Raw genomic sequence first — 15,090 nt, 5'->3', positions numbered from 1 at the left:
TTGTCACATTGCTGACAGTAACATTGTTTTCTAATATGTGCCACCAAAAAATTTGATATGGGCTGCCTTGCAATTCTATTTGTCATTTAATTGTTTTTACTCCATATTTTTATATTTACTTAATATGGATTTATTAATAGTTTTCAGCAATGATTATTATAATTTTCAAAGCTGAGGTACTAATTCCTTACTTGAACTGTTAGGATCACCTTCATTCCAACCATCCGACATTATAGCATGGCAACTGTTTGTTTGGATTACCTTCATTCCAAAATCATCTGCAACTTTTGCCATAACCCAACCAAATCTAATTGGGTGTACCTTACCATCTAATCGTTGTCCATCTTTTTCTTAAACAATTGATATTTATATTCTATATTCTTTGACAAAGCTTATCAAATTAAAGTTTATATCTCACAACTACCGGCCATACTTGTAACAGGTAACAGGACACTTTAGCCTAATACAAGTCAGGCTCAAATCATGGGCATACATGTACTGATCCAAACTCAAACCATGGGGGCCCATCTTTAGACGGGGCAAGGCCTCAAATTAAGATTGTTTGGGAAATTGTAAGTTTTAACCTCTGACTAATGAAAATTTATTCTTTCAATGTGTTTCATTCTTTAATTTTCATTTTATAGTCCATTTGGTTGGTTATTTGTTCCAATGCAAACCAGTAATATGCAGAATTCCACTTGTCATTTTGTTTTTTGTAGATGCCAAAGTGCTTCATTGTTGTATGAATCATCAAGTATCCAGTGCTAGATGCTAATATCTTAGTTATGCCAGGTACGTAAGGCATATATGTATGAGATCCAAACCGTTCATCTATTATACCTGTGGATACTCCATATGTCCGAAATCATAAAATCCAAATGATCCAGAGCCATGCCACTATTTTATAGGCTTTTCTTTTTTTGCTTTTTTTTTTGTTGAATGTGAGTTCTTTATGAATTGTTCCTATTCTAAGCCCATGGATGACCTGTTTCCTAAAAGTTTTTCCAACCACATGATTTAGGGACAGCTTGGATAGAAATTCCAGTAAAAAAAATGTGAAAATGTACTGGGCCTTGCAATGCTAGCTTGGCTCCTCCTTTTTTAAATGCAGATTTTGTAGATTTCTAAAATCACGCCCTGCTTTATCTAATTGGTAACCTTCAAGCAGATAGTGAAAAGGAATATTTCGCACCTAATTCAATGGGAGAATATTACTAGAACCTACCATTTTCTGTAGTGAAATTCCAACAAATATACATTCTAGGATCTTTTTTCTGTCATGTTTTATATTACATTCTTCAACTCAAGTTGTGTGCCATGCAATTTTGATTGGATTAAAACATGGAATCCAGTTGATCAGCCAAGCATAAGGAAAAGAATCCTAAAATGGGTTTTTGGAAAAATTGAGATCAGACATTCACTAGCTAAAAATAAGTAAAATTAACTGAATTTCTAGAGTTTAAAAAGGTATATAGAAAATTAAACAATATTTTTGTGGATTCAAATTCCTCCTGTTTGAAGTAACCTTGGATTCAAGCATGGCTTAAACTGAAATTCCTTCAATGCAAAAGAAAAGAAGAAGAAAGAAGAAGAAGAAACTTTCTCTATATTCTTCATTTCATTTTTCTGATATTCAGTTGTAGTAAACTGAAATTCCTGCAGATTTGTATACTTGATGCAAGGATCAGGCAGAACCTTGCTGCCATGCAGCAGTTGGAACATGAGCATGGGGCCATGTCTTCCTTTGATTATAGGCAAGTTTTTATCAACTCAATTTTTCACTTTTTCATTGGTTTGTCTGGAGATTCAGTTTTTGAACCTTGTTTCTTTATCTATGCAAAGAAAGGCGTGGGTTTTCATTTACCCCAACAATATATGAGGTAATGCTTTGATATTTTGGAATGGTTTTCTTTGATTTTTTTTTTTTTTTTAATATTAGAGTGTAATTAAATTGAGAGTTGTTGTAGATGCCAATAGATTCTCAACTTTCTATATCTGTTCCTTTACTTCTATTATTGTGATCATTATGTAGAAGATTCTTGCTTAGATTCTCAACACATCTTAAATACCATCCAATTTCATCCATGTCACCTAAAGCAGATCATAGAATTGTAATTAATGAACCAGATTCACCACTGATATTGGTCACGTGTACACTTGAATGTCACCTGTGAAGGGTGCATATGGATGGACGGGTGTGGATAAAACACATGCATCAATGTAGGGCCAATAGATGTAATGGAATTCAAGTTGCAACATTTGTTGCCTTGATAGTTTTTGACTTTTTAAGGATAGGATCAAATGATTGATTATTTTCTATGCATCAATTTGTTGAATACTACTTTTTGACTCTTTTTTTTTTTTTTTTAAATTTCTTCTTGTGTAGGATTTTAATCAATTGTGCCTGAATTTAGGCCTACAAGCACTTCAGCCTTTTGACGCCACTCGTGCTATAGGTAGACCATATAGAGGATTTTATTTTATTTTTTATTTATTCGAGACCATTTTTAATTTATTGTAATAAATGTTATATTTTTTTATTATAAAGTAATATAAATTTTATTTAATATTCAGTTTTAATTGTATTGTATCATTTTTTATGTTTCAAATTTTTAAAAAATGCAGGGTTTTCAATTGAATTATATATAATAAAAAATATTATTGGCCTACTGGAGCATTTCAAATCTATGCAAAGACTTTTACTGGCGCCTGTCTTTTTGGTGAAAAAAGTGCTTTACCGGCGCTTTTTAAATTTATGCTGGCACTTCTGTCAAAGATACCAGTGCTACCAAAAGCGTCGGTAAAGACAGAATGAGCGTCGGAACCAGGTACACAATTAAGGGCACTTGGACAAGCGCCGCAAAAGTGTACTAGCACCACAAAAACTTTTACCGACACCCCCCATTTATCGGCGCTTGCCTAGCACCGCGAAAAGAAAACACCGGCGCTTTTTGGGCTTTTACCAGCGCTTAAAAGTACCGCTAAAGGTTCTTCTTCTTATAGTGGGAGCTAGATAAAGTGGTGAAAGAAATGGATTATTTTTACCTACCATGTAATTGGAGGTCCTCCCAATTACCGTCTTTCATGATCTTAACCGTTGCAAGCTGTGCTATGTTCCTGTATAGGAATCAAACCATTCAAATTAATTATATGAACTGAAGAAAAATAAGCAAGACAATAGCTCTACTTTCAAGTATCCAAAAAAAAAAAAAAACAATCAACCTCACCAATTTTGAAAAAGATGAAGCAGCAGAAAGAGAAATTTCTTAAATAGTAATATCTAGAATTCTAGCATATGTTTATTTATGCAAAATGAAAAATAAAAAAATAAAAAAATAAAAAATGCCAATAGAATAAGACTAACAATTTTGTTTATTGAGTTACCTTGAAGAAGGATGAAAAAGAGAAGCACAAAACCATCCTTGTGTACATCTAAGCATAGCATAGGTACTTTGATTCAAGAATATAGTTATTGTTCTTTTACTCTCTCTCTCTCTCTCTCATAGGAATTTCAATAATAGAAATTCACAAAAGATTCGGAACAAAGATGAACCCATATATTTAGTATACTGCTTCCACCCATAAGGTGATTGAAGACAAGTGATTACAATGTCTGTTGAACAATGGCAGTAACTAGAAATCTGGAACATGAAACTTTCGTAGAAAGAAATTATGTGAAACTTCATGTACCCATATTTTTATGGAGGCATGTTAAATGTGAAAGGATCGGAAGCACCTCCACAATTTTTTCTTTTACTTTTGATGAATAGCAAGATATCTATACGATATATAATGTGAGAAGATTTTAGACAATTTCGCTGCTACAATTAGTTTCATAGGGTGTAAAACTTTGAATATTTGAAGGACATGAAGACATTTTAAATGAAGTCAAGAGGATCTTAAGATTGGGAAAATGTGGTGTTGCCAGTCATACTGTTCAGATTTCACCTGCAAAAAGCCTACAATGGCTCATCCTTTCAATTATTTTGTGTGAGTAGCCTGCAATGGCCATGTTTCAACCATTGTTGTTGTACAAATTTAGCCAAGCACCCAAACTAAACCTAAACCAAACTGACTGAAGCCAACCTAAGCCATAAACTACCCAAAGTCCCATTTTAAACCCTTACCTAGAACCTAATAATCAAAACCATCCAGGCTACTTCCATTTGAGACATGCCACTCATGGAAACAAGCTTGGATGCATTACAGAAAAAGTTTCAATTGCCGAAATATTTGGTTCAAAAGTGAGGACCAATCATGTTCCAGACAAACATTTTGCTTCTTATTAAATGTGAAATCCAATAGAAATTGGGGCATCCTAACCATTTAATCCATTCCATGGTCCACAAATAGGCAGTCAATAACAAAATAAATCAAGGGTCAGCATTCAAAAAAAAAAAGGGCCAAAGATCCAACAATTAGGATTCACCCATTCTGGGATATTTCTTGGGTGTCTCAATTCCAAGTGGGGCCATCAGCTCAATGTTATGGATTGCCGAAACACAGGCCATGCGGCAAGAAACAGTCTTGTACTGCTGTGCAGGATATAATTCCTCTATTCTGCATTGGAGGCATGAGAAAGGATTGAACGCACAAGAGGATATAACAGAGTAGAGGCTTACCTAGTTGATCTTTTCATTCGAAGGACCATGAATCCAATGTGCTCTCCAAAAAATCGAAGGCAATAGAAGACGTTCCGTCTTCCATCTCGATGACTGCAGCTGCAAAGAAGCAAAACCACTCAAACACATCCAGATTAGAAACAGCATAAGCAACCTCAAAAATCTATATATATATGACATTTCTATTGGGCATCTAGACACATGCAAATGTAGAATCAATGCATTCTTGCATCCACCATCTAGAGTCACCATAACCCAGATGTTGCCTATGTTCCAACATAGCACATTGTAAGAGATCCAGGCTGTCCATTAGACGTTTAATTCGTTCTCTAGGATTTTAGACGTTTCATCATCCTCCCCAAAGGCAATTTAGCCCCCTCTAAGATTTCAATTAGATCATAGGATCCGAATAGAAAACTGCAGGATTTAAACAACATAGAGCAAAACATTCTGCTCATAAGTTAATTTACATATCCCAATAGTGCTAAATTAAGCTACTAGGAAATCTCACACATCTGTAGGTTATAGTATCAACATTTGAATCTCACTGGCAGATGGTTTCTATAAACACAGCTAATGAAAGAGCCAAAGACCCTTCTCGAGTTATCGGTGAAATGTCGATTATATCAGTGTCACCAGCCCTGCGACATCGAAAACCCCTAAATTCATTTCTCTTCTAATTGTCGGCGAAAAATCGACGAAATATTGGTGATTTTTTTGAGATGGGTGATATTATCGGAATATGCCATTTCGTACTCCATTATCGACGAAATATCGGGAGATATTATCGGCGTTCGTCCCATATTTTCGGAATATCGACTGTAGACACCAACCCCACAAGAAAACTGTAGCTAACTACCCCTCTTTTCTCTGAAAAATATCGGGAAAACAAATTTCAGAGTGATTTTCGTACCTAGTTAATCGGAAGTTGGAACTGGAGCTGGAAGAGGAGCTTCTTGATCGACAGAGCTGGTATGGGTACGCAAAACCCCTCTTTTCTTGCCATCTCCCCTCATTAGGGTTTTTTTAATTTCTTCCTTCGAGCGAAAATCCCTCTCACACTGGGAAATCAGATTTCACACCAAGCGAAAATTGCTCTCGCACCAGGAAATCAGATTTCGCCATGCGAAAATCCCTCTTGCGGTGAGGAGTTCGCACCTTGCGAATGCGAAAAACCTCTCGCCCTGGGAGGTAAATCCGATGGACGCCTGTGCGGATTGAGGAGTACGCTCCTATCATACTGACTAAACTCAGTTGGGCCCACTTTGAATGTATGTGTGGTCTATCTAAGCCATCCATCCGTTTTTCTATCTAATTCAAGGGGATGAGCCCAAAATTTAAGTATATCCAAAACTTCTGTAGCCCTTAAGAATTTTTCAACAGTAGACGTGCAATTCAACTATTTCCTGTGGTGTGGTCCAGCCATGATGTATGTGGGCCCCACCATGATGTATGTGTATTATCCACTCCGTTCATTCATTTTTAAAGATCATTTTAGGGCTTTATCCCAAAAACGAGATGGATAAAAATATCAGGTGGACCACACCACAAGAAAATAATAGTAATTGGATATTTATCATTTAAATCTTCCTAAGGCCCACTGTACTGTTTATTTGACATCCAATCTGTTAATTAGGTCATACAGACCTAGATTAAGGGAAAAAACAAAGATCAGGTTGTTCCAAAACCTTTATGGCTCTCAAAAAGTTTTGATTCGTCAAAGTTCATTCAACACTATTTCTTCTAATGTGGTCCAATTGAGATTCGGATATACCTTAGTTTTTTTTTCCATATCATAAAATTATCTATAAAAATAGATGGACGGCATGGATGAAACACATACCTCGTGGTGGGGCCCATAAAGCACGGCAGGGGAGTAGCCCATCCGTTTCCAAAGCTCAAGTGAGCCATACTATAGGAAAATGTGGTTAGGGAAATTCCTACCGTTGAAACCTTCCTAGGGTTCAACAGTGATGTTTAGAAGCCATCCATACCATTTATAATGTCATTACTATTGAGATGGCCTCAAAACAAAAATATTAGCTGAATCAAAACTTCTTTGGCCCCACTAATATTTCAACTGTGGACGTTTAATTATCACGTTTTAGGCTCACTTGAGCTTTAGATACGGTTCGTTTTTTGCATCATGTCCTAAAACGAACTCACAAAACGGATGGATGGGGAGGATTTTTCACAAACATCATAGTGGGCCCCACCTGAGCTTGCAGCGCAAGAAGGAAATCTGAGTCCTGCACTGTTGTTGAAAGGGGCATGGATGGAAGCGGTTTGCGTACTAAGTACAGCACTGAGTGAACTCTATGGGGTCCACTGTAATTTATGTATTTTATCTAATCTGTCCATCCATTTTAAAAGATAATTTTAGGGCCTTATATCAAAATTGAAGGATATACAAGACTAAAATGGACCACACCACAGGAAACAGTGTGAATTGAAGTTATACCATTGAAAAATTCTTGGGGGCCATAGAAGTTTTGGATCAAGATTATATATTTTTTTTCCATCCATCCATGTTTGTTTGATCTTATGAACAGTTTGGATGAAAAATAAACATCACTTTGGGGCATAGAAAGGTTTCAATGGTGAAAATCATTATTTCTAATGTTTCCTGTGGTATGGTCCACTTGAGATTTGTATAAGCTTCAATTTTGGGCTCAACGCCTAAAATGAGATGGAAAAACGTATGGAAGGTGTGGATAAACCACATAAATTCACAGTGGGCCCAACTGAGTTTACTCAGTACAATAAGAGCATACGCAGTACGTGATTCGATTTGGGGTGGATTGGCTACTAACAAGAGCTGTAGCCAAAAGAAACGGACTAGCTACGACCCCTGCCACCCACCAATGGCTGGTGGTTAGTGCTCTATGGGCCACACCATGATGAATGTGTTTCATCCATGTCGTCCATCAATTTTCCTCCATCATTTTATAAAATGATACTAGAACTGAGGTATATAACAGACTCAAGTGGACCACATTATCGAAAACAGTGTTGAATAAACTTCAACCATTAAAAAATTTTTGAGGGCCATAAAAGTTTTGGATCAAGCTTATCTTAGTTTTTTCCCTTCATCTGGATCTGTATGACCTAATCAACAGATTGGATGTCAAATAAACAGTACATCCGTCCTTAAGAGGATTTTAATGATGGATATCCAATCACTATTATTTTCTTGTGGTGTGGTCCACTTGAGATTTATATTCCTATCATTTTTGGTATAAAGCCCTAAAATGGTCTGTAAAAATGGATGAACAGAATGAATGAAACATATACATCATGGTGGGGCCCACAGAGCACCGACCACTAGACAGCCTAAACTCTGAGTCAGGCGCGGATTAGATACTAACAAGGTCAGTGGCCAAATGGCTACTGAAGTGACGTCACCAAGCTCTATGGACCCCACCATGATGCATGTGTTGTATCCATACCATCCAACCATTTGTAGACATCGTTTTATGGCATTACAAAGAGAATGAGATAGATCTAAATTTCAAGTGGACCCACCACAGAAAACCATGGGAGCCGTCACACCCAACGTTGAAACATTCATAGGGTCCACAGTGATGTATTTTGGAGATCCATCCTATTCATAAGTTAACATAGAGATAGATGAAGTGGAAACTACTATAGCCCCTAAGAAGTTTTGAACGGTGGATGTCACTATCCCCACTATTTTCTATATATGGTGGCGTCCACTTGAACTTTATTATGGGCCACAAAAGTTTTGTATAAAGCTGATATTTGTTTTTTCACTTCATCTAGATTTATGTAACCTTTTCAATGGGTTGGATGGAAAATAAACATTATGGACACATTACGGTAGGTCCTAACAAGTGTTTAACGGTGGACCATACAATCACAACTGTTTCCTTTTGCATTGTCCACCTGAGACTATATCTATTTTATTTTTTTCAAGTACTCTATAATTAAATACAAAAATAGATGAACAATGTGGATATAGAATAAATACATCAAATTCCCAAAAATCATGATGATCAGTTAAATAAATGGGCTACACCAGAGGGAACAAGTTGGGAGATAATGTCCACCCTTTATTTACATGGACCCATCATGTTGTATGTATAAATCACAATAAGCCCCATAAAGTTTACTCAGTATGTAACATATAAACTCTTTCCTCAATTGTAATTTATATGAAATTTTAATTTGATCTAACATCTTAGCCCTTGAAATGATTTGGGCTTATTACACTGAATACGAGCCGATGCACTTATTTTTTGTCGATTATTGTAAATTTGTATACTGCTAGGGAGCAAAATGTCGTCTGGATCGGGAAAAGGAGAAGCAAGGGACATTGGGTGGAAACATGGACGGCCAGTGGAGGGGAATAAATATGGGGCCATATGCAACTATTGTGGCCAAGTGATACGGAGTGGGGGAGTATCTAGGCTAAAGGAACATTTGGCAGGGGGATACAAGAATATGAAAGACTATCCAAGTGTAACAAGGCCAGTGAGAGAGGAGATGAGAAGAGTATTAACTAAAGTGAAGTCACGCAAGCTGTAGCAAAAGGATTAGGAAAAGGATATGAGGGAGGAGCTACGAGGCACTAGTTGGGGCCTAGGTGCTATCGATCAGCATGATGATGACGACGATGAGAGGATTGCGTACCTCGATGATTATGTTACGGCTCGAGAAAGGAGTGATTTTAGACAAGTGATTCATGAGTCTTGGGCTTCAAAGTAGGAAGGGGAGCAAAGAAGACGGGTTGATGAGAGAAGGCCATTGTTTGAGACGTCCCGACATGAGGCTGGTGGGAGCAGTAAACGATTTGAGGGAGGCAGCGGGCATGGCCTACAAGACACACAAAGCACTCGTGTCCCAGATGCACCCATTGCAAGCGTTAATAAAAAAAGATTAAAAAATATGTGGAGCAAGGGGCTCAAGGAGAAAGTGGGTGGCGCTATTTCTAGGTGGTTCATCTCGAGCCATGTACCAGCAAATGCAGCAGCCAGTCCTCATTTCAAAAATATAATTGAGGAGGTGTAGAGTGCTGGGCCTGGCGTGAAGCCTCCCACACCACAGGAGATTCTTGGCATCTACCTCGATCGAGAGCACGATGAGATGTAGGCTTGGGTACGTGGACTCAAGTCGAACTGGAAGCAGTACAAGGTGACAATCATGCATGTGTGATGGGTGGATAGGACCCATGAAATTGTCCATTATCAATTTCATAGTGTACTATAGAGGACAACCAGTTTTCCTCAAATCCATTGATGTATCAGCTAGAATAAAAGATCATGAATATATATATGCTCTCCTAAAAGGAGTGATTAGAGATGTTGGGTCCCACAATGTTGTCCAAGTTATGACGGACAATGGCAGTGCATTCGTTAAGGCGGGGAAGAAATTGATGAAGAAGTTCAATCTCTATTAGACTCCATGTGCGACACACTGCATTGATTTAATGCTCGAGGAGATAGGGATGAGGAATTCTGTCAAGAAGACTATCCAGGATGCGAGGAGAGTGACAAACTTTATATACAATCACTCATGGTTGTTGGCTGCAATGCGTGACTATTGTGGTGGGGACATTGTTAGACCAAGTATGACACGGTTCGCCACGAACTTCATTGCACTTGATAGCTTATACAGGCACCTCGTGGGTCTGAGAAATTTGTTCAGGTCCGAGAAATACATGGAGTGGAATCTGAGGAAGACTGAGGGTGCAAAGACCCGTTTGAAGATAGTGCTTTCCAATTCCTTCTGGGATAAAGTTCACAACGTCGTTTCCTTCTTGCATCCGATGTACAAGGTCCTACTAGCCGTAGATAATGAGATGTGGCCTTCGATGGAGTCAATGTATGAGCTTATGAGAATTATAAGAGAGGGGATAATGACTGCAATCCCTAGTTCGTATCAGTGGGTGATCAGTATCATCGATCATTCATCGACCGAGACTCTCGAGCATCCACTCCACCAAGCCGGTAAGTTTGTTAATATAACTGAGTACTTTAAGCATCACTTCTGTTTATATGTTAATACAACTGAGTAACTAATATTTAGGTTTTAGCATATTACCTGAATCCCAAATTTCATTATAAACGTCGGCTTCATGAGAATCAAGATTTAACGATGGTCGTCCACAAGGTGTTCGAACGATTGTTCCCAGAATTGACAGCGCAAGCAGATTCGGTAACCAGGTAATGCAATAAATTTTCTTCCTTATAGCCTTTAGAAATATGAGTGATTAAAAATAATGACCTGTGAATTCGTGTTTACAATTGTTGCAGTTTAGGGATGCGAGGGGTACATTCTCATCCGCACTAGCAAAAGCATTTACTGAAAACGATGATGCTGTATGAGTATGGTAACATAATTAGGTAATTACATTTTTCATTTAAACTTCAAACTAAAACAAGCTCCTCACAGATATATAGGTGAGTGGTGGGCGATGTACAGAGCCGACACGCCCGTACTGCAGTTATTTGCAGTCTGTATTCTCACATAGACTATATCCTCCTCATCGTGTGAGAGGAATTGGAGCACATGGTCACTCATACACACTAGCAAGAGGAATAGGCTGACATATGAGAAGCTATAAAAGCTCGTTTACTGTCACTACAATATGAAATTAAGAGAGAGGCAGTTGCGGGTAAACCAAGACATGGAGGAAAATTAGGACCCGCTGGACCTGTTGTCTATAGGTAACAGGCACAAATAGGTGATGATGATGAGGACCCACTTTATGAGTGGGTCAAATCAGCTGATTTAGATGATGCGGAGGGAGGCCCTGCTCCACAGGTAGTTAAGGGAGCAGCGGCTCTAGGTATCGATGTCGATCAAGTAGTAATCGAACAGAAGGCAGATACAGACTCTTTTGATCCTTTGGTGAGGAATTCGGCATGTTCCAATGAGGGTGAAGAAGCATCTTCACGGCCCCGTCCCCATCATCAAGTCGTAGTGAGTGATGATGATGATGAGACTCAACCCCCACTCGACACTGGTCCTGGGGACGACGACGATAACGATGACGACGATGACAACACTGATGAGGGAGGGGACGAAGGCACCAACACTAGTATCGGTGGTACTAGTGGGGGTGGTGGTAGCAATGGTGAGGGATACACGACTGCTCAGAGCCAATGATCTGTTAGCTAGTTCACTGAGGAGCAGAGCTTTGACCATGCCACTCAAGATATGGACCATGGATCTCGTCCACCATCCAAGGTGAGAGCATCGGAGCCCACACATATGTTCAAGCGTCGTTCAAAGAAGAAAGTCAGACGTGCTGTGGCTGATGCTCTCACACGTAGCTTGTCATCTATGGACATAAGTTCAGATCAGGGGAGATCCACCTCTGTCCCACCTTATGCTCATGGGGGATATCACGGGTATGGCCATGACAGCTCTGACATTCAGTCACGCTCATCTACCCATGGTTACAGGCAGCCGGAAGATAGTTCTTTAAGTCATGACCCTTTAACAGGAGGATATTTGGGGTACCCGTATGACTGGCAACAATACTATCAACGAGTCTGGGTTGGACTGGATCTGTTCCCTCAGTACCCTGCTTAAGAAATGTCATCGATGTATGTCATGCAATTTCCAAGTCTAAGCGTACTCGTACAGTTTGGGGAGGATGACTACCAGAGGTACATAAGAGAGTTCCTCAATTGGTACGAGCAGAGGATGACCTGGGAACAGTATTGCCAATATGTTGGGCAACAGTACTACTCTCAACTACCACGGGATCTGGACAATGATTACGAGCCATCTCGTCACTCTATGTGGGGATGAAACATGGACAGAAATGTGTATTTTTTTCAATTCATTTACTTTTACATGTCTTAATTGTTGTAAGCTTGCATTTGTATCATATAAACTCTTTTTGGTTACTATTTGAGTGATTTCTTATGACAACGCATGCTTTTTAGCCCCCATTAAATGGAAACTTCTAATTTAATGCATTCTTTTTGTAAAATTTTCATTCCCGAATATGTAAATATGTGTATTTAAGCATGTCTTGAAGTTTCACTGAAAAATTCCACCATTTTCTCCATGTTTCGCCCCTTTTTCCCTGCATTTCCGGTTATTGACGATATTGTCGGCGATAACGATATTATATCTTTATCTCCGGCCAACGAAACTTGTAGCAATAGCGACAACTCGAACACTTCCAAAGACTAACTAAAACGAAAATCATATCAGATGCATACGGGGCAATCAAAACCAAATTGTGTATATAAAGGAATAGTAATACCACAAACCTGACTTGCAGTTCCTTTTTTTTCATGCCGAGTAGTAGTTCATACCTATCACCATAAGGTAGAAAATGGGTCAACCTATGCAACTATTTTATAGACTCGAAACAAGACCAATATGGCTTACATGAAAAAATCTCACTGATTGAAGAACCTCAACATCGATCTTGGAACCCTCATCCCGAACCCATGCTTCACCTTTTGTACCTTGTTCAAATGAAGAGAGTGCTTCAAGAGTATGTGGGTGTGTTGAGGTATGAATGCATATGTATAATAAAAATGAAATAATAATAATAATAATAATAATAGAAGAGTAAAGAGTAGATTAAGATGATTCCACCCCCTAGCTTAATGGTACACATTTGCATAAGAGGTGGTGTGCTTTGAAAGTGATACATGCACTGATTTTAAAAAAGGAATAAAACCTTTAAATGTGATGGATTAGAAGAGGAGTATTAATGAATTTTAAATTCATCCATCCTACAACTACTGGAACTGGGTCTATAGATGTCTGAAGCTCTCTCTCCCATTCTTTTGCTTTCCCAATATGTAAAATGTAAAGCGTAAAGGGTAAAGAGTAGGGTATAAGGTGTGGAAGATCCCTTATCAAATAAGTATAGTTAGTATGATACTTTTCAATATGCAATTTAAGTTTATAAAAGAGAGTTAAAAGGACTTGAATCAAGGATACAATATCCTTAGATACTATTACCTACATGGACGTGAATAAAAAAATAGAAGATACAATGGAATATTGATTTTTGGTTGAATGTAACCATTGTTATACTTTCTTTCTTCCCTTTGTAATTGTTGGCACTTTACTAAAGGGCCAGGATCTTTCCATCTTGGAGATTTTGGTTCATGCCAATCTAAAGTGTGGCCATATATAAGTAGTCCAGATCACTAAAATATGGGCCCCAATTGTACAAACCAAAACCTAGAACAATATGGTGTAATGTTGAGAGTCAAATATTGCATATCAGACCCATTTATTGCATGGATTTACAAGCATGATACCGTTTAATAGCCTGATTTAATCGTGTTTGTGGTGCAGAGTGTATTTACAAACATGAACTGAAAAAGGGTGCTTAAACCGTGGATTTGACACTCTGATGACACCTAAGGCAAGGGACGGACTCCAGGGGACCAAGATCGATGGAATTACACACCAGGGATCCGAGGAAATCAAGCCATTCACGTTAAAGAGGCCCGAAATTGGTGAAAAATGCAAGATCACATAGTTCTCGCCATCTGATTGGCTCAAAACTTCACATATGGCCTGAGGGCCATAAATTAACCGTACATATCAAATTTCAGCCCTCGGATCACTATGGAAGTGCCCCAACTGACAGGTCAGCCCATAAACCGTTGATTCTGGGCCCGCCTGATATCTGGAGCTGCCTAAAATCTGGTCTCAATGCCTTAAATAGGGGGACTAATTGAATGAATGGATTGGATTTTGATTGAAGATCATAACAGCCCCATATGTACAGCGTATGTGCACAACATGTTCACGGACACGAGCCGCACCGAATTAACAAAAGCTCTTCACGGACGCGTCTTCTTCCCAAACACGGAAGTTGCCGTTTTAAGCCGTGTAACGGACGGACGCTGTCCGTTTTTACGGACGCCAGTGGGCCCCACACATTGTCCTAGTGAATGATCCAAGCCGTCCATATTGTAGAGGGCCATGAGTTCTTCAAACCCATGCTAAACTTTTGGACCCATGCAAGCACACGTGCACGATACAGAGGCCATAAGTGGACTACCCTGCAACGTTCAAATTGATGTTTGGGTGATTTCTTCTCTGATTCCGCATCAATGGACGTTCAAAATCACCCATTCTTGACCGAAATTTCGTCCTGAATCCAATGGATGGGGTGAATTTCTCAGAAAATACCTCTGTGGGGCCCACCAATTACGTCAGCGCCCGATGTGTGAAAGGCTACGTACGTTCGCGAAATCGGACTTTCCAAGCAGTTGTGGCCCACCATCTTTGATCATATGGCAGATCTGAACCGTCCATCGTGTAGGCCAGCCAAAACACTTCCAAGAGACGCTGATTTTACAGAAATAATGCAAGGAACGCGAGAGTTATGAAGCCCTGAACTTGGCTGCGAAAAGGCTTTCGCTGCGCATGCGATAGCTTCCCAAATCCGATTTCCACCACTCCAAAAGCTATAAAAAGAGTTCCAAACGTGGAGAAGAGGGTATGCTTGAAT

The 15,090-nt window shown here is 39.0% G+C and overlaps 1 long non-coding RNA gene across 1 annotated transcript; it reads left to right on the top strand.

The window, feature by feature from the left end:
• Positions 1 to 395: 395 nt before the first annotated feature.
• LOC131244558 (uncharacterized) lies at positions 396 to 1,827 on the top strand. Its single transcript, XR_009170386.1, has 3 exons — positions 396 to 572; positions 720 to 792; positions 1,663 to 1,827. It is a non-coding gene; the product is annotated as an uncharacterized LOC131244558 (long non-coding RNA).
• The last annotated feature ends 13,263 nt before the right edge of the window (positions 1,828 to 15,090 follow it).

The sequence above is a fragment of the Magnolia sinica genome, chromosome 4 (genome assembly GCF_029962835.1).
Source record: "Magnolia sinica isolate HGM2019 chromosome 4, MsV1, whole genome shotgun sequence".
Lineage (NCBI taxonomy): Eukaryota > Viridiplantae > Streptophyta > Magnoliopsida > Magnoliales > Magnoliaceae > Magnolia > Magnolia sinica.
Note: the sequence above shows the minus strand (reverse complement) of the source record. Positions and strands in the feature narration are given on the sequence as shown.